This window comes from Vigna unguiculata, chromosome 5 (assembly GCF_004118075.2).
Source record: "Vigna unguiculata cultivar IT97K-499-35 chromosome 5, ASM411807v1, whole genome shotgun sequence".
NCBI classification, from domain to species: Eukaryota; Viridiplantae; Streptophyta; class Magnoliopsida; order Fabales; family Fabaceae; genus Vigna; species Vigna unguiculata.
Genome location: NC_040283.1, coordinates 41,655,680 through 41,675,382, shown reverse-complemented (window position 1 = coordinate 41,675,382; position 19,703 = coordinate 41,655,680). Strand labels below are relative to the sequence as shown.

At 30.5% G+C, this 19,703-nt stretch overlaps 1 long non-coding RNA gene and 1 other non-coding gene across 6 annotated transcripts; one reads left to right on the top strand and one right to left on the bottom strand.

Annotated features, from left to right (window-relative positions):
* Positions 1–5,979: 5,979 nt before the first annotated feature.
* Positions 5,980–19,425, top strand: LOC114183732. Of its 5 annotated transcripts, none has more exons than XR_003604505.1 (9): positions 5,980–6,036; positions 6,115–6,206; positions 6,276–6,377; positions 6,457–6,513; positions 7,904–7,970; positions 8,597–8,659; positions 11,412–11,499; positions 11,942–12,011; positions 16,861–19,425. It is a non-coding gene; the product is annotated as an uncharacterized LOC114183732 (long non-coding RNA). The 5 variants fall into 5 exon arrangements; XR_003604503.1 differs by having other exon boundaries at positions 6,028–6,206; positions 16,861–16,928; positions 18,409–19,425; XR_003604504.1 differs by having other exon boundaries at positions 6,028–6,206; positions 16,861–18,588; positions 19,068–19,425.
* On the bottom strand, positions 10,144–10,214 carry TRNAC-GCA. Its single transcript has one exon. It is a non-coding gene; the product is annotated as a tRNA-Cys (tRNA).
* Positions 19,426–19,703: the final 278 nt, after the last annotated feature.

The following is a 19,703-nucleotide window of genomic DNA, read 5'->3' as shown; positions in this document are numbered from 1 at the left end:
AGAAGACTTATTAGTAGTGCTTACGTAGGCTAGTAAGGTGCGTTAGCCAGCAAGCAGCAAGCAACGACCTATTACGTTACGTGAACACATTTTTACGAGTCCCGTGAGCCGGCGAGAAGAGTTTTAGTCTTATAAAAGCATTGAAGGGACACAAAGGCTGAATTGGAAAAAGTCGGATACCTTCATAAGGGTTTGGCATGAGTTAGTGGGAGACTCTTTGACGCCCTGCAGAGCCCCCCGCCCCTGACCTTTCCCATACTTTACTGGATGACAACACTCGTCGCGCCGAACTAGATGAGCGCGCGGGGTTTCATTTTGTGGGGAATTTTAAAGATCTCGGGATTGCTTCAATGGCAGAAGCTAGAAGAGTGAATTCAGCGATAATGAGTGATCCGTTCCCCTGCGGATCATGGCCTTACCACTCGGTCCCCGATGGCCAGCGGGGGGTATTGGATAGCTGCAATTTCTGGCCCCATATTCTGGGTGTGCCATGGGGGAATATTTCCGCGATAATGGAATGCACGCATTAATAATCTATGATGATCATACTGTAACTCCCACTTTTTCAGCCCCTGGCATCTCCAAGCTTTGGGACGAAGCTGGACTAAGACTCTTTTCGTTGGGTTGCCTTTCCGGCCAGTGGAGTCATAAGTTGTAGATCTTCAATGGCTGAATCCGTTGTTCAAATAGCAGTTGCTTGGGCACCAATAAGAAGTAAAATACAAATAAGAGTTATGGCATTCAATCTCATATTGCAAGAAATCCAAGAATTTCTGGGGGCACTAGCACGAGCAAAAATGGTTGAAAAGCTATTTTAATAAGGCATCCGAGTAAGACTAGCGTCTCCTTCATTCCCAATATATGCTCCACAGTAAGCTATTTTAAGAATGATTTAGAGTCAGATGAGAAAATCGGAGAGAGCCTCAATAAGTTAATAGGCCATTTATTACTTGACTCTTAGAACCTTTGTTTTGGGCCACATATCACTCACTACTCCTACATGAAGGGACTCTCTTTCTGTCCGGAGGGAATCATTCTTTCTCAATCAATCATGCCTCAACTGGATAAATTCACTTATTTCACACAATTCTTCTGGTCATGCCTTTTCCTCTTCTTGCTTTCTATTTTCTTCACGCTCCTTTATGCTTTAGCCGATAGGGAGCGAGGTGGAGTGAAGCAAGGTCGGCAACAGTGAATTGGCTCAGGTGAGGGGAGTCTTACAGGGGAAGGGTGTAACACAATCCGCTTCGTAACTGGAAGGCCGGACCGAAACATTCACTGGTTCAACAAGCTCCATAGCCCCCATGTTCGTTTTACTCACCGTCAGCCTTACTACTCACTACTTATTCGATTACCAGCTTTCTCTTACTTCCGTCCCCGCCCCCGACCATAAGAGGTGGATTTTTGCCCATACCCGCTATTACTCCTGGTTGGCCGCAGAGGATTCACGCCTTCTCTCTGTTCCTAGAGTGTGATCCTTATTGTATGCGACAGTTCGAGGAGAAAAAATGGGGCATCTATTTCCCTGCCAGTTTCCTTTGCTGTCGATGCAGGCGAGTTGGGCCTAAACCTGACCTTCGCCCAACAGTGAGTTCTAGCTATGGGGAATTTGAATGAAAAGTGGGCCTTGAGCACTTCCAAATACTTTTCTTCATATACGATACCGTCCGGTTTGATATCCGAAACTATAGATATGACACAGGAAAGAGATTTCCTTAGGCAACTTTAACCACAGTAGATCTCCCACCTGGAACTTATGATCGGCGGTTCCGTCTCGGTCGTGCCTTTGCTTCTGTTGCATTTTTGTTTAGTAGGTCGGGGGAAGCTACCGCTTATACGACAGCTCTGCTTCCCCGTCTTGCTTCTGGCAAAGCTTCTACTTTGCTTGCTTCTCTCGCGCTTGCTTGCAAATGATTAACTATTATTATTATTATCTTAAGAGTTAATATATTTACGGTTATATATGTCATTAATTATTATAATAATAATAATAATTATTATTATAGTTATTATAATAATAATTATTATTATTATAATTATAATTATAATTATTATTATTATAATTACTAGCGAACAGTTACATGTGTGTTTGCATTTTTTAATTTTCAAGAAATTTAAGTTAAGATGAATAATAAATATATAATTAATTTTTAAAATAGTTGTATATAATTAGATTTGTTATATATAATTTTTTTTAGAAAAAAAATTATTCATTTTTTTCTCTTCATTTCCTCTTCTTATAACAAACACATATAATAGTAGAATTCAAAAAAATATTACTATCATTCGTTATTATATCATGATACCAATTCATGAATACTATTTTAGATAAGTCATTCGTATTTCATCAATTTGATTTGGTGGTATTGTCAAATTTGATGTCGTTTTTCCCAGATCACGTTCTATTGAATTGTTAAATTCATTATATGTAACTCTAATAACTTTAGAGATTTGTTTTATATTGTCTTAAATTCTTGGTTCTTATTAAATTTCTCAAGCTTAGTTAACGTAAATGCATTTCTTTTTCATCTTCATCACAAACCTTCCTCTTTGAAAAAAAAAATCAATTTTTTTACTTTTTATCATAATCTTTCTAATATAAATTTATCACCTCTTACCTATTTAGAAAAAATAAAATTTATATTCACAAATCACAATTATCACAATGCAAAACATAACAAAACTCATACTACTTTAATTAAATAAGCAATACTGTATAAATTCAAAACTTAAAAAAAATTACCATAGGTAGCGAAAAACACAAAATCCCTAAATTTCATAATTAAGGATTATAATAATTTAGGAAAAATTATAATTAGGGTTCATACCAATTTCATAAAAGAATCCCTAAAATAATAATTAGGGGTTATATTAATTTGGGATAAACTTAATTTGGAAGAAACATCCTAAAAAGAATCATAAACTAACATACATAAATCCTAATAAGATATTAACCTTGATTTGTGATAGATCATGTAAGAATGTATACATGAATCTCAATCTATGTGTTTCCAACCTCTATTTCTCAACCTTTGTATTTATCTCTCTTCAGAGACTTTCATGATAATTTACATGATGAAAAGATCTTATAGTCAGAAAAAAAACCCTAATCTCTTTTATAAATGAATGTCTCTATTAAAAATTTTTATTTTATCTTTTATTATAATTTTCCATAATATAATTTTAATATAAATAATATATAATATAATTTTAAAAAATATATAAATATATATAAAAAAAATTCAAAAAAAAAAATGGGGGAGCCGTGGCTCCCCCTGTCACATCCTAGTTCCGCCACTCCACGTGGCATTGACAATATCACGTGTCCCACCAAGAATTTGACATGTGGAATTTTTATTTTCAAAAAAAAATTAAGAAAATTAAAAAAAATAAAAAAAAAGAATAAAAAAAAACTAGAGACTGACATGTGGCACATTATTAAATGCGTTTCGAATTTCAGTACTAAATTAAAACAAGCTTAAAAGTGGGTACCATTTTGAAATTTTGGAACTAAACTATGTATGTTCCAATTAATTAAGTCAAAGTAAAATTACACATCAAATCTTAGTGAAAAAAGTTTGTTATTATTCAATGAGGTTGAAGTTCCACATCGGATGAAAGTGATTAACATTACTAGTATATATGTAGAATTACACATCAAATCTCATGGGAGAGGTTGTTAATATTTAAAATTATTCGGGACAAAAATGAGTACTTAAGTCATGATTATAAGAAGACGGAAGAAATGGTTAAGATGGTTATAAATATAATTGTTATTATCATAGTTATTATTATTATAATTATTATTAAATTTTTATTTTTTTATTGTTATTAATTTTTCTATTTTTATTATTATCATCATAATATTATGTTATTATTTTATTTTTTGATTTTAGAATTTCATAATTGTATAATTGTATAATTTTATAGTTTTATAAATTTAGTATTTCAATATTTTAATTCAAAAGTATATAATTATAAAATTATGATTTTTTAAAATTTTAAACTATGATATGTTTTCAATTTTTATTCAAATAATAAAATCATTATAATTATACAACTTTGAATTAAAATAATAAAATTTTAATTGTCCAAGGATTTGATGCAATATTTTATTTTGTCTCACAAACAACTAAAACTCCATTTGGTTAAATAAAAGTATTATTTGAGAAAATTCATATAAATTTTGTAGATATAAAAAACTATGTATTAATTTTCTTGAAAAATTTATTAATTTAATTAGGATTTTATTTTAAATAGAAGTTTTAATTTTATGTTTTTATCTTACCACGAGTTTTTATTACGAATTTATGAAATATAAAAATTATGATATGTTATATTTTAATTTAAATAATAAAATCATGATTATTTTAATTATTCAATTTTAATAGAAAATAATAAAATGATTACAACATAAAATTGTATAATTATTTAATAAAAAATTCATATAATTTATAAATTTAAAAATTATAAAATCATAAATTGTAAAATTATAAATTTTAAAATAATAAAATAACATGTGGTGACAACTCATCAATGTGATACGACAAGATAATAACATGATTATTCCTTTAAAATTAACATCCCTTAAAATTAACATCCCTTAATAATCAGAAAATATTAACAAACGGGAGCTCAATTGAAAAAAAAAAAATTTATTAAGTACTCAATAAACTAAAAAAATTTATCAATGACTCAATTGAAAGATTTAAAATTTATTAGGACTAAATTGAAAAAAAAATAAATATAGGAACCAAATTGAATATAGAATATTGACTTTGACATATGACACGTTGTATTGGCACGTGGACATTTAAAAAAAAAAAACTAAAAAAAAAAACCACAAAGTGATACGTGACAGTTAGTGTTCACATCCGTTAATAATTTAAACAGTGTTAGCAAAAAAGGATCAAATTGAACAAAATTGACGAAAATTGAGACCTATTTGAACACAACATCAAAATTATGACTTATTTGACAAAACTTGACGAAAATTAGGACTAAAAAATATTTTAACTAAAAAAAACATATTTAACCCAAAAAGATTACTCTCCTTCATTAAATCATATATCATCTACGTTATCGATGATGCAAATAAAGAAGAAAAAAAAGAGAACATGTGGTGGAAAAAATTCTTCAAAACATATTTCATGTTTTACAAAATTTATTCTAATGATTTTGTTCCCATAAAATAGTTTCGAACGTTTTTCATATGTTTTGAAAACTTTATTCTAAAAATTATGTTTAAAAAAACCCATTTCATATGTTTAAAAATTATGTTTTACGTGTTACAACTTGTTTTAGAAATTACGGAAATATTTTCCCATACTTCCAAAACATGTAATTCCAATTTTTTATCTTTATATATAAATATTCTCTTTTAAAATAGACATATTTACCAGGTCTAAAAATAGACAATATTTAATATAGTAAATATTTGCTTAAGTCTACTTTTTGATTTTGAGAGTTCGATGTAAACTTAATTGGAATGCGAACTTATGAGATATTAATAGTCATATTACAATATGAAATATTAGAAGTCATATAATATAATTATAGTATAAAATATTATGAATGTTGAAAAAAATTAAAAAATTATTAAAATATGAAAGATATAAGATATATGACAGATGTAAGAGATATGTTACAAAAAGAAGAATTTGTTATTTTATTTGATATAACAAAATATAAAGTCAAATAAATTTACGAGATTAATTCTAAAAATAAACTTACAAAATTATTTATCCTATAAATTTTTTCTTTCCAAAGATTTAGGTAAGATACGAATTAAACAGAATTTTGAAGAATTTTATCTCATTGAATTTAATAATAGCATATAGCTTAAATTCTATATATTTTCTATTTGTATTAACTCAACTTTTTTTTTATTTTGTTTGGCACCGCTATATAATTGGGCCGTAGGCCCAAATACAAAAATAACTTAACCGGCACATATATTCGATCCTTTCGCGGCAATTAGTTTTCATATAAATTCTCTCAGGCAACTGGGTTTCTGCCCAACGGCTACAATCAATGGTATCGTCTTTTTACGTTTACTGTGTAGACATGATATGAATCTGATTCTGATGGTGTTTGGATTTTGCATGAGTGCAGGGGAAGGGAACAGGGAGTTTCGGTAAGAGGAAGAACAAGACCCACACCCTCTGTGTTAGATGTGGCCGTCGCAGTTTCCACCTCCAGAAAATGTAACTCTTTTACTTATTAAATTTAGGGTTTGTGTTAAAGATGTGTTCTTGATTGGTCGATGGTTTCAGATAACTGGAGCGTCAAGGCCATTAGGAGAAAGACCACCGGAACGGGAAGAATGAGGTATCTGCGTCACGTGCCTCGCAGATTCAAGAGCGGCTTCAGAGAGGGTATAATCGGTTAAGTATTTGAGTGTTTACTTTTGGGTTTTGGTTTAGGGTTTTTGCTAACGTGGTAGTTTTGAATCAGGTACCGAAGCTGCACCCAGGCAGAGAGGAGCGGCTACCACTGCCTAAGCTTTCGAAGGTAGCAATTTTTCTGGATCAATGAATTAGGAGTTTAGGCTTCTGTGTTGCGCGAAACCCAGTTAAACAATTTTTCTTTCTGTCTTTTTGACCTTATTCATATAAATGGATTTGTTTTTCAACTTGAGTATGGTAAGGAGTTTTGACTTGATAGTTTCTTTTACGTCTATACTTTAGAATATCCCTTTAATTGATGATTTATCAAAAGTTTGTTGGTTTGGTGTTATGTAATTTAAATTGGCTTGCCATCGAAGCCAGCTAGAATAGTTTCAAGAAGGAAGAAATGGTGCGGGTGAGAGATAATAAAACCATGTCTGTTCAAAATTCTTCGCAACTTTGTTTCATCTGGTAGTGTTTCCTTGATAGAAGAACAATGAGAATATGCAAGATTGCGATTTATATAATGTAATGAGAGATTGGCCTTAGTTATAGGGATATTTTTTGTTTTTTTCTAATCAATTTTCTCTGATAAAGTTCTATAGATATTGAAAAATTTACTCTTGATAATCCCCTAGTCGTTCGACACAATTTAAGAAAATGCATTATTACCAAATTTTACGTGTTGAATGACTTAATAATTATGGCATCATGACATATCCACTACAACCATCAAGCATTATTTTCTTTTTAAATTCGTCTCTCTAGCCTTTTCTTATATATTTGTACTCTCAGCTTTTTTTAACATTCGTTGTTTCTCATTTTCCTTCCTATAAAATAGTAGCTATACATAATTTCCTGAGATAAGATGATGTACGTGTAAAGATGGAATTACTTCATGTCTTTTTTGTATTTCCTTCCCAAACTAGGTTTATCGTATTAGGGTTTTTACTACCATTGTCAAAATTGATGTTAAATAAGCCATTTTGCACTAATACGTGTAAAGATGAGATTGTATTTCCTTCCCAAACTAGGTTTATCGTATGAGGGATTTTTCTACCATTGTCAAAATTGATGTTAAATAAGCCATTTTGCTCTAATACTGTGATGATATTTTCGATTTTCGTTTCCTATTTAAATGGAAATATATTGTTATTATTATTATTCTTATTTTTGGATGATAAAAGTTGGAAGAAGATTCATCGACATTTTGTTTTTAAAAAATTAGAGAAAGTATAAAATAAACTGGGGTTGTGTCATTGTTCTTCACTAACATTCTTCTTTTTTATTTTTGCAAACTTATTATTGTATTAATATAATGTTGACTGGTATACAATATACTGTTTTACATGTTTTTTTCCCTTTAGAGAAGTGTTTAGGGACCAATCAATAGACATTCTTAAATTAACAGATGATTCGGCACTCTTGTTCTTGTATTCACAAAATACATGAAAATGATACTGCCAAGCCAACCAATAAATTGAAATGTTATGTCTATTAGTTAATTCTTATAGGTCTCATGAATTTTTAAAGCTGGAAAACGAGATTGGAAATATCACAAGACATGAAGCTATCAATATGGTGAGTCTTTATATGTACTTCAAATCTTCAAATGCTTATATGTGATTTTTTGTTCATAATTTAGTTGCGAGATGAATGCTTTATTCTATTTATGACTATTTATTGAGTTCGAAAGATATTAAAAGATTACAATTGAAATATTCGATGTGTAACTTGGGTGTGCAAGCACATTGAGATTGAGGTAGGAAATTTTGAAATATGTATTCATAGTTAGGATAAGGTATGTGTATATATGACTTAACACTCCGAATCTTTTTACAAGATGAAAATGTTCAGTTATCACAAGAAATAACGATGGTTTGTGATGCTAATTTTGTGCGAAATTCTCAGATTTTACTATGCAAGTTTCATACGAGTATATTTTGAGTTATCCCACCTGAAATTATCGATTCGTACTTTGATTTTCTTAGTTCACTGTGCAAATTTCATGAGAATATTTTTAGTTGTTCTATCATAAAAACAATTGTCAAAGTGCACTTTGACTTTCTTTTTCTCAATGCAAATTTCTTATGCTTATATTTGATTTGTTGCTCATAATTCACTTGCGAGATGAGTGCTTTATTCTATTTTTTACAATCTTTTGAGTCTGAATTATATTGAGATTACAATTTTCATTGTGTAACTAGGTGTGCAACCACATTGAGGCTGAGGGAGCAAAATTTGAAATATGTATTCATAGTCATCACAAGGTATGCGTATATTCGAGTTAATACTTTGAATCATTTTGTAAGATGAAAATGTTTCGTTATCACAAGAAACAATTATGGTTTTCGAGTCTAATTTCGTGTGAAATTGTCAAATTACAATTTTGATTTATATTGAATTTATGGTAAACATAAATTGTTATTTATCGTTGTATGGATTTGACATCTTACATAACTATTGTTTTATTCGCTCTTAGAATTTGAGTTGAAATTGTGACTTTAATTTTGAAAGTTCTATTACCTGAATTAGGTATACATTCTAAATGAAATTGTTGAATAAAACTTTGCTTTTTTGGTTCACAGTGCACGTTTTATCAAAGTATATTTTGAGTTGTTCTACTTAAAACTATCAGATCGCACTTTGATTTTCTGAATTCATTGTGCAAAATCATTATGGGTATATTTTTAGTTGTTACTTCATAAAAAGAATTGTCAAAGTGCATTTTGACTTTATTTGTTCACATGAGAAAATTGAGTTGTCTCTTGTTATTTGAACTCTTGATGAATTATTTAGCTATCTTTGTCCCAACACAAATTTCAGATGTTTAGATTTGGTTTATTGCTTTTCACTGGTCTGATGAATTATGTGCAACAAATCAAATATAAGCATATCAAATATCAACAACTCAATTTTCTCATGTGAACAAATAAAGTCAAAGTGCACTTTGACAATTCTTTTTATGATGTGACAACTAAAAATATACCCATAGTGATTTTGCACAGTGAATTAAGAGAATCAATGTGCGATATGGTAATTTCAAGTGAGATAACTCAAAATATACCCTTATAGAACGTGTCGTGCACTATGAACCAAAAAAACAAAGTGTTATTTAACCGTTCCATTGATGGTGTATGCTCAACTAAGGTAATAAGGTTTTTAAAATTAAAAACAGAACTTCAACTCAGATTCTAAGAGCGAATAAAATAATAGTTCTATAGGATGTCAAATTCATACAAAGAAATAACAAGTTTTGTTGATCATAAATTTAAAATAAATCCAAATTGTAATCTGACAATTCCACACAACATTAGACTCGCAAACTATAATTGTTTCTTGTGATAATTAAACATTTTCATTTTGCAAAATGATTCAAAGTGTTAGCACTCATAAACTTTAAATTAGTCTGTATAGAAGGTTTTTCTTCTGCCTTTTCTCTACCTAAAAATGGACTTTCCTATCCGACTTATTCTTAATCCAATCTAATAAAAGACCCAGTCAGGAGACAGACACTACAATAGTTGTGTAGTGAACGAACTATCATTTCTAAATTTATGGATTCCTTTTCACTACTAGAATCTTTCCTTGAATTCGAGACAAAAATATTTACAACATTTTTTAAGCTACTGATGCTTATAATTTCGAATCAAACGCAATTCTCAAGACTCCTTTTCCCTCGCTTGCTTCTGTTGGAAAAAAAGTTTTCTAAAAAAACGTAATATAATCTTTCATTTACAGTTTCTTATCGATCAGGCGACACCCGGATTTGAACTGGGGAAAAAGGATTTGCAGTCCCCCGCCTTACCACTCGGCCATGCCGCCAATAAAAATATAGATATGAAGTTTTTGAGAATACTCCCCCCTTTTCTTTCTATTGAAAAATTGAAAAACAATCTTGAGACAAATCGCAACCGTTAACTATTCTTTTATGAATTATTCTTGAATATTTGAATAGAAATTTTTTTTTTCTTAATGAGATCAGAAAATAAAAATTGATACATAACCAATCAATATTGCTTTTTTTTTTTAACTTTGTTCATTCTAATTATAACAGCAACTTTCAATATATGTAAACCCTAGAATATCAATTTGATCTGTTACACAGATATTATCTAATCAAGTATCTTATCCATATCTATATAGATATAGAATACCAATACTATACGGTATTTTCAAGAAATTATCGTGCTTATTCTTTTTTTACAATTTTCAATAGAAAATTTGTAAAAATTCACACAACATGTTATGTGTTTGTTATCCTGAACAAATATGACTGCAATAAAGTTAGAGACAGATCTATAGCTGCAGTTAAATATATGCATGTTTCAAAAATACAAGCCTTATTACATTACACATAACATACTCTAATCATATTCTCCCCAATTCTCTCCAAAATACTTCACTTCAAAATATATCTTTTCTTGACAATTTCGAATGGATTTTTTTTTGTATCCAATTGAATTTGACTCATACATTATCACGACTATGAATATATATTTCAAATTTTACTCCCTTAGTCTCAATGTGGTTGCAAAAGAGACTTTACTCCTAAACCTTTTTCTATAAATTTAATATTGATTTTTTAATTAGTGGGACAACTTCACTTTTGTATTGATTTGAATTTGTTGATATTTAGGATTATAGAGGGTGATAACCTTAATTTTTGTTGGGATTATAATTTTTTTTTAGATTAATATTGTGATAAATTTTAGTGAATGATTTTTGATGAATTAGTTATGAATTCTTGAACTTAGGATTATATTATTCATAAATATGTTTATATCTTGTAGAATAATTGTGATGTGTTATTATTTTGGTTAGGAATGTAAGTGTGATATTATGATTAGAATTATGTGATTGTATATTTAATGAATTAGAGCAAAACCACATTACTTGAGTAAAAGATTGGTTGTGTTGAGCATGAATTTAAGAATCACATCTCATTGTTGCGAATGAAATATACAAGTCTGTTATTTCTTTTTCTATATATTTATCCATCTATGCCTCGTTGCATCCTAGGTACGAATGAAAAATTGCAGAATGAAAAATTTACCTTTCTGTTGGTTATTCCTGCATGGAGGTGTTTGGTCAAGGCAGTTCTAGTAAGGTAAACTATGCGATTAACATATTAAAAGATATGGTTCTCTCATTATTAAAAACATGTACATGATTTCAAATAATGAAACCTAGAAATAGAACGTAAAGGTGACAAAGAATGTCCATTCTATAAATTCTATTCCTTTTTGTGAGTTTTTTTTTTTCAATTTATAAATTATTGTTGAATTTGGTTGGAAGTGTGGTGAAAGGAATTTAAAGCACATTTATGTTTCTTTATAAATGTTTGATGTTCACATTATATTGTTCATGTCAATTTAATTCTTGAGATATGATAAATGTTTATTACATGTGTTAGAAGTTCATAATTATTCATTCTAACCAATTCATTTTTTAACTGTTTATTTTAGTGTACAAATATACCATTAGTCAATTGAAATTTTAGTTCTTTATTGGGTTGTTACTGCATTCTTAACGATATTGTCTCTTTGCAGTTCCAACATCCTTGTATTTGCAGTCCTTAAGCAAAGTTTTCTTCTCATTGTTGTACCATCTTCAAGCTAGGTAACATTGACTCCTTTTGTTGCAATTCTTTTCAACGACATGTTTTTTTTTTTGTAATTTTAAATCAGAATTAAAATTTTAGATGTTTATATTTGAGTTGTTGCTTAGAAATATGTTTTTAATCCTTGTATTGATTTGACATCTTACAAATATATTGTTTTATGCACACTAGATAACTGACATGATAATATCCCTTCAATTTTAAATATGAGTTGATATTGTTCCTCCAACTTTGAAAGTCCTATAACTTGAGTTAATATTGTGCCTCCAATTTTGAAAGCCCTATAGAATTCCTTTCATTTGGAATGCAAATTTCATATGTTTATATTTGAGTTGTTGCTTATAATACAATTGCAAAATAAATGCATTATTCTGTGTATGACACTTTCTTGAGCTTGGATGATAGAGATATTATAACTGAAATATTGGCTTAACAACTTGGGTGTGCATCCACATTGAGACTGAGGGAGCACAAGAATAATGCTGTAACATTATTTATTCATAGTCAGAATAGGAGATGACTATAGTTAACACTTTGAATCGTATTGCATGATGAAAAATTTTAACTCTCACAAGAAACAATGATGGTTTGTGAGCATCATTTTGTGTGAAATTGATGGATTACAATTGGGCTTTATACTAAATTTATGGATAACAAAGATTGTTTTTTATCTTTGTATGTATTTGACAACCTGAGTTGGGCAACCACCAAAAATGAAATTGCCAAATAACACTTTGATTATTTTGAATCACATTGTTCTGTAAGGGCATGTTTTGAGTTAGACCATATGAAATTCTCTATTTACCCTTTAATTATCTTGGTTTAATGTGCGAATTCCAATGCAAAATTTATATTCTTATATTTGATTTGTTGCTCATAACTCACTTGCGAGAAGAATGCTTTATTCTATTATTGGCAATTTTTTGAGTCTGAATGATATTGAGATTACAATTAGAATATTGGATATGTAACTGGGTGTGCAACCACACTAAGACTGAGGGAGCAAAAGTTGAAATATGTATTCACAGTCATGACAAGGTATGAGAATATCTCAAGTTAACAGTTTGAATCTTTTTACACGATGAAAATGTTTAGTTATCAAAAGAAACAATGATGGTTTGTGAGCCTAATTTCCTGCGAAATTCTCATATTACAATCTGTTTTTATATTGAATTTATTGTCAACATAAATTGTTATTGATCTTTGTAAGGATTTGACACCTTAAAGATATATTGTTTCATTCGCTCTTAAAATAAGAGTTGAAATTGTGGCTCCAATTTTGAAAGGTTTAGGTATACAACCTAAATGGAACTATCAAATAGCACTTTGCTTTTTTGGTTCACTGTGCAAGTTTCAAACGGGTATATTTTGAGTTATCCCACCTGGAATTATCAAATCGCACTTTGATTTTCTTAGTTCACTGTGCAAATTCCGTGTGGGAATATTTTTAATTGTCCCGTCATAAAAGGAATTGTCAAAGTGCACTTTGACTTTCTTTGTTCGCGCGAGTTGCGTCTTGTTATTCGGACTGCTGATGTATTCCTTAGCTATCTTTGTCCCAATGCAAATTTCATATGCTTATATTTGAATCGTTGCCCATAATTCACTTGCGAGATGAATGATTTATTCTATTATTGGCAATTTCTTGAGTCCGAATGATATTGAGATTACGATTAGAATATTCACTGTGTAATTGGGTGTGCAACCACACTGAGACTGAGGGAGCAAAAGTTGAAATATGCATTCATAGTCATGACAAGGTATGAGTATATCCCGAGTTAACAGTTTAAATCTTTTTACAAGATGAAAATGGTTAGTTATCGAAAGAAACATTTATGGTTTGTGAGCCTAATTTCGTGCGAAATTCTCATATTACAATCTCTTTTTATATTGAATTTATTGCCAACATAAATTGTTATTAATCTTTGTAAGGATTTGACACCTTAAAGATATATTGTTTTATTCGCTCTTAAAATAAGAGTTGAAATTGTGGCTTCAATTTTGAAAGGTTTAGCTATACATCCTAAATGAAACTATTAAATAGCACTTTGCTTTTTTGGTTCACTGTGCAAGTTTCATACGGGTATATTTTGAGTTATCCCACCTGGAATTATCAAATCGCACTTTGATTTTCTTAGTTCATTGTGCAAATTCCGTATGGGAATATTTTTAATTGTCCTGTCATAAAAAGAATTGTCAAAGTGCACTTTGACTTTCTTTTTTTCACATGAGAAAATCGAGTTGCCTCTTGTTATTCAGATGACTGATGTATTCCTTAGCTATCTTTGTCCCAATGCAAATTTCATATGCTTATGTTTGATTTGTTTCTCATAATTCACTTGCGAGATGAATGCTTTATTCTAATTTTGACAATTTCTTGAGTCCGAATGATATTGGGATTACAGTTAAAATATTCGTTGGGTAACTGAGTGTGCAACCACACTAAGACTTGGGTAGCAAATTTTGAAATATGTATTCATAGTCAGGATAAGGTGTGAGTATATCTGAGTGAACACTTTAAATCTTTTCGCAAGATGAAAATGTTTAGTTATCACAAGAAACAACGATGGTTTATGAACCTAATTTCATGTGAAATTGTCATATTATAAATTTGGCTTTATATTGAATTTATTACAAACATAAATTGTTATTGATCTTTGTAAGGATTTGACATCTTAAATGATATATTGTTTCATTCACTCTTAAAATCATAGTTGAAATTGTGGCTCCAATTTTGAAAGGTTTAGGTATTCACCCTAAATGGAACTATCGAATAGCACTTTGTTTTTTTTTTCACTGTGCAAGTTTCATAAGGGTATGTTTTCATTGTTCCACCTGAAATTATCGAATCGTACTTTGATTTTATTGATTCAAAGTGCACTTTGGCTTCTCTTTGTTCAGATGAGAAAATTTTGAGTTGCTTCTTGTTATTCATATTGTTGATGAATTCTTTAGCTATCTTTTGATGTGTTAGCTCAAAATAAAATGATTTCAGATTATAATCTTCATATTTCTTCATTTTGTAAATATGTTAGGCGTGCATTCTAAATTTAGTTAACAATTTTTGAATATTTTTGAAGACTTTGGATGACTATATCTAATTTGTCCCTTATAAGTTGGTAATATGATTTTTTGTCCAATGAGGTATAGATTGTTGGTGTTGACCTCATTATGAAATTTACTAAAAAAAAAAAATTGTGTCTAGTTTAATTTATCTGAGCTTGTACCTCAACTTTTGATATTTGGTATTGGTTAGAAAGCCAAATGAAATTTGGTTAGATGGGTATTCAAGTTGTCCCTTTGAAATGTTTCATCAAACTTTGGGTATTGATCGTGGGTAACAGTTGTGCCTCTAATTTTGAAAGTCCAATAACTTGAGTTGGTATAATGCATCCAATTTTGAAAGCCCTACAACTTTGTTTGATATTGTGCCTTCAATTTTTGAAAGCCCTACAAAATTACTTTTATTCTAAATGCAAATTTCATATGCTTATATTTGATTTGTTGTTCATAATTTAGTTGCGAAATGAATGCTTTATTCTAGGTATGAATATTTCTAGAGTTCGAATGATATTGAAAGATTACAATTGAAATATTGGATATGTAACTTGGGTGTGCAACCACACTGAGACTAAGGTAGCAAATTTTGAAAATATGTATTCATAGTCAGGATAAGGTATGAGTATATGTGAGTTAAGTCTTTGAATCTTTTTGGAAAATGAAACTGTTTAGTTATCTCAAGAAACAGTGATGGTTTGTGAGCCTAATTTCGTGTGAAATTGTCAGATTATAATTTGGCTTTATATTAAATTTAAGATCATCATATTTTGTAATTGTTTTATTCACCCTTAGAATCTGAGTTAAAATTATGGCTTCAATTTTGAAAGGATTTAGGTTTACACTCTAAATGAAACTGTCGAATTACACTTTGCCTTTTTCGTACACATTGCAAGTTTCATAAGGGTATATTTTGAGTTGTTCTACCTAAAATTATCGAATCATACTTTGATTTTCTTAGTTCACTGTGAAAATCCATATGAATATATTTTTAGTTGTCCCGTCATAAAAAGAATTGTCAAAGTGGACTTTGACTTTCTTTGTTCACATAAGAAAATTTTGAGTTGCTATTGATGAATTCTTTATGTTTCTTTTGATGGTTTGTTGGCCTAGTGGGAATATGATTTTTTTGTTCAATTGGTTTTTGAGCCCTTTATTAAATTTACGCAACTCAAATTTATTTTTCTGTCAAAATTTAATTTTAAGTTGGACTTGTACTTCAAATTTTGATATTTGGTACAAAGTCCAAATGAAATTGGGTGAGGTGGATATCCTAAATTGAATTAATTAAGTGTGGTTCGAAATTTTTATTCTTAGTAAAATTTACACAAGCATATGCAAATTTTCCCCCTTGAAATGTGAAACTTTTTATATTGATCACATGTGACATATGTGCTTCCAATTTTGAAAGTCCTATAACTTGCGTTGATTCCAATTTTGGAAGATAACCATGTAAAATGAAAAAAAAACATCGATGGATGTAGCAAAATATTTAAAACTGAACTAGGCGGGTAGTTATCAGAACGTTGTCAGAAAAGTCACTTGCGTGTGTGGTTTAGAAACCTTGAAAAACAAAAGACTTATTATACATAATTAAAGGATATTCTCTCATCTAAATCAAAGATTATATGCTTATATAATGCTATTATTGCAGTAAATATAGTATTTTGATTTTCTAAAGTTTTTTGTACGTGGATCTGATTCATGTCAAATTAGCTTATGTCTCTGCAAATCTTTTTGATGAGGGGACAATGTGCTTTGAATTGAATGTTCTTTGCCATTATATTGCAGAAATCTTTATAGTTAAAGGTGATTCAGCTGAAGGAAGTGCTAAGCAAGGGTGTGACAGGCGCTTCCAGGTAAAATATACATGTTTCCATTAAAGAAGAGTATCGAAGGAATATTAATGAACTTATTGTATTTGATTATTCCACTACTTTATTAATCACTTATTTATTCAATGCACATACACCATTTAGCTATTTAGTTGTTTCATTTTTGTACTGTATGTCCATCGGTCACTCGGCTAAATATAAGACCCTCAGGGGACCATCGGTCTTACGGTCAAACGAATAGTCATGAAGCATCGTTAAAACATAAGACCATCGGTCAAACAGATAAAATGTCATACCATTGGTCAAACGGTCAAACATACAAGTCAAGACTTAATCGTATTCATACCCATCGGCCAATCGGTAACATAGCAACGTTGGACCCTCTGACCTCTAGGGCCCATCGGCCAATCGGTAAAATAGCAATGTTGGACCCTCTGACCTCTAGGGCCCATCGGCCAATCGGTAAAATAGCAACGTTGGACCCTCTGACCTCTAGGGCCCATCGGCTCATCGGTACAACAATAACAGCGGACCCTTTGGCCGCGAGAGTCCATCGGTTCATCAGTAGAACAGCAGCGACGGACCTCATAAAATACTTGACGGTCGATCGGTAAAACACATTATTAGCTTGTTGAAAGCATATCGTCATTAACCCAGCAAAGCGACCATCGGTCGCACAGTAATATAACTTAAGCCAGTGATTATCGGTTAAACGAGTCAATAATCGTCATTAAGGGATCATTGGGCCGTGATTAAGAAACCCTAATTACAAGCCCATGTCGAAAGCTATAAATAGGGCCCAAAGGTAGGTTGGTAAGGATCTTAATTGCGCATTTATTACAACTGATATACTGACGCACCGATCGGTCCGTTCTGACTTAAGCATCGGAGTATTTTAGACAGGTACCCCGATCGTCATCCCAACCGATCGAGCTAAGGAGTGGATTTAGTTGAAGTCATTGGAGAGAAGGAAGATATCGCGAAGTGAACGAGTTCTTTTAGTAGGCTCTTGGTCCCTACCCCGAAACAATTTTCATTCTTTTAAAATAAAGGCTTCACAAACTCATATAACTAATAATTTTATTTTGTAAGATTTTCCCTTAGTAATTTAATCTATGTCTAGTTTAATATGTTTAGAGTGGATACGGTATATTATCTATATGATGTATTTAAAAGTATATTTCAGTTGCTTTTGAATCTTATTACTCCATTCAAATTATGATTCATGATTCAAAAATATGCTTGGCGATTTACAACTGAAATCTCAATTTGATAACATTGCCTAAAAGATTGAGTTCTCAGGCCATGACAGACGAACACACTCATTGGTTTTGTTGTTGTCATTAAAGCTTTATGTTACCTTTTGAGTGTAAGAAAACATTATAACTAAGGTAATGTTGTGATGAGTAGAAATATAAAATTGAGAATGTGGTTTTTATACTACTAACGGTCATTTTTCTACTTCCTGTATCTAATCACTTGAATTTTGTTTACTGACATGTAGAGCACTTTATCAGAATTATTTGGAGTTATGTAAGTGCATCTATTTATCAGAGCATATTTGATGCAAGGCCATTCTCCCTTTGAGGGGTAAGATTCTGAATATTAAAAGGAGGGATGAAGCAGGAATGTACAAAATGGAAGAGATCAAAATTTTATTTTCGGGTTTGATCTTGGTGTGAAGGTTAAAATACTTCCTGTTTCATTAATTTGCTATTAATGACCGAGTTAAAGCACACAAATAAACTGATAAAAAACACAAATGAATAATTAGTGAAAGTTCTGATAGATAGGCCACGGTTAGGCTTAAATAAATTATAGAATATTACTAAATTGATATATCTTCAATTGCTAAATTGTAAGTTTTTGTCTTTGTCATTTTCTTCTTAATTATATTAAAATAGAAGTAATTTGATATATGATCTAGAGTCTAGTGGAAAATTAACTTGCATGAAGTTCAAATTTGAAAAAGTAAATCCAATCTTTAAATTGCTGAGATTTCCAAATGGAGGCCAACAAAAGAACCAAGTTAACATCAATTGATGTGATTTTATTAAAAGTGAATTTAGAGTAACTTGGTAGAAGTTTTGTGCACTGTTGTCATGGTATTATCTTAACCTTTTTGAGTTGTTGGGTATATTCAATCACTCTTGATCATTGCAGCGATGGATGTTGTTGTCTACGGGAAATTAGTATTTAAATTTTGTAACTTGAGGACGATTGAAGTACTGATATGAAATTCAACGTGATCATGATGGATTTCGAATGCTCAAAAGAAGGATGTGGTGGTAATGTCATCAACAACCTAACACTCATTGCTTGCTACAAAAGATCGGATTTTAGTATTTCACTTTAAAATGTTCACCAGTTATCAACTAACTATTAAAGTTGACACAGATTGAGATGTCAAACTTGACTTAGCTTTGGTTTCTTGTTTATTATTTACAACTGGTTGTGAATGATATAGAATGCTTTTGCTGTCTACGTAGAAATAAATGCTTTCTCATTGTCCCAAAACAAATGTAAGACACAAATCCCTTAGTCATTGAACGAACAAGGCTTGGGAGGTTTTCACGTTGTTTATTTAACTTTTTTAATCAAATCTGATAGGTTTGGCATGGTGTATAAAAGACTTATTTATAAGGAGAGTGTCCGTTGTAAAGCAATAAAGATTTTCAAGATAGAGTCTTGTATTTCAGTTCTTAATATGTAGTTCCATCAAAATCAAACTAAACATAAATCCCAAAACCTCTCTATATGCCGTTAAAGAAATGGCTAGTGTGGTTGACCATTTTACAT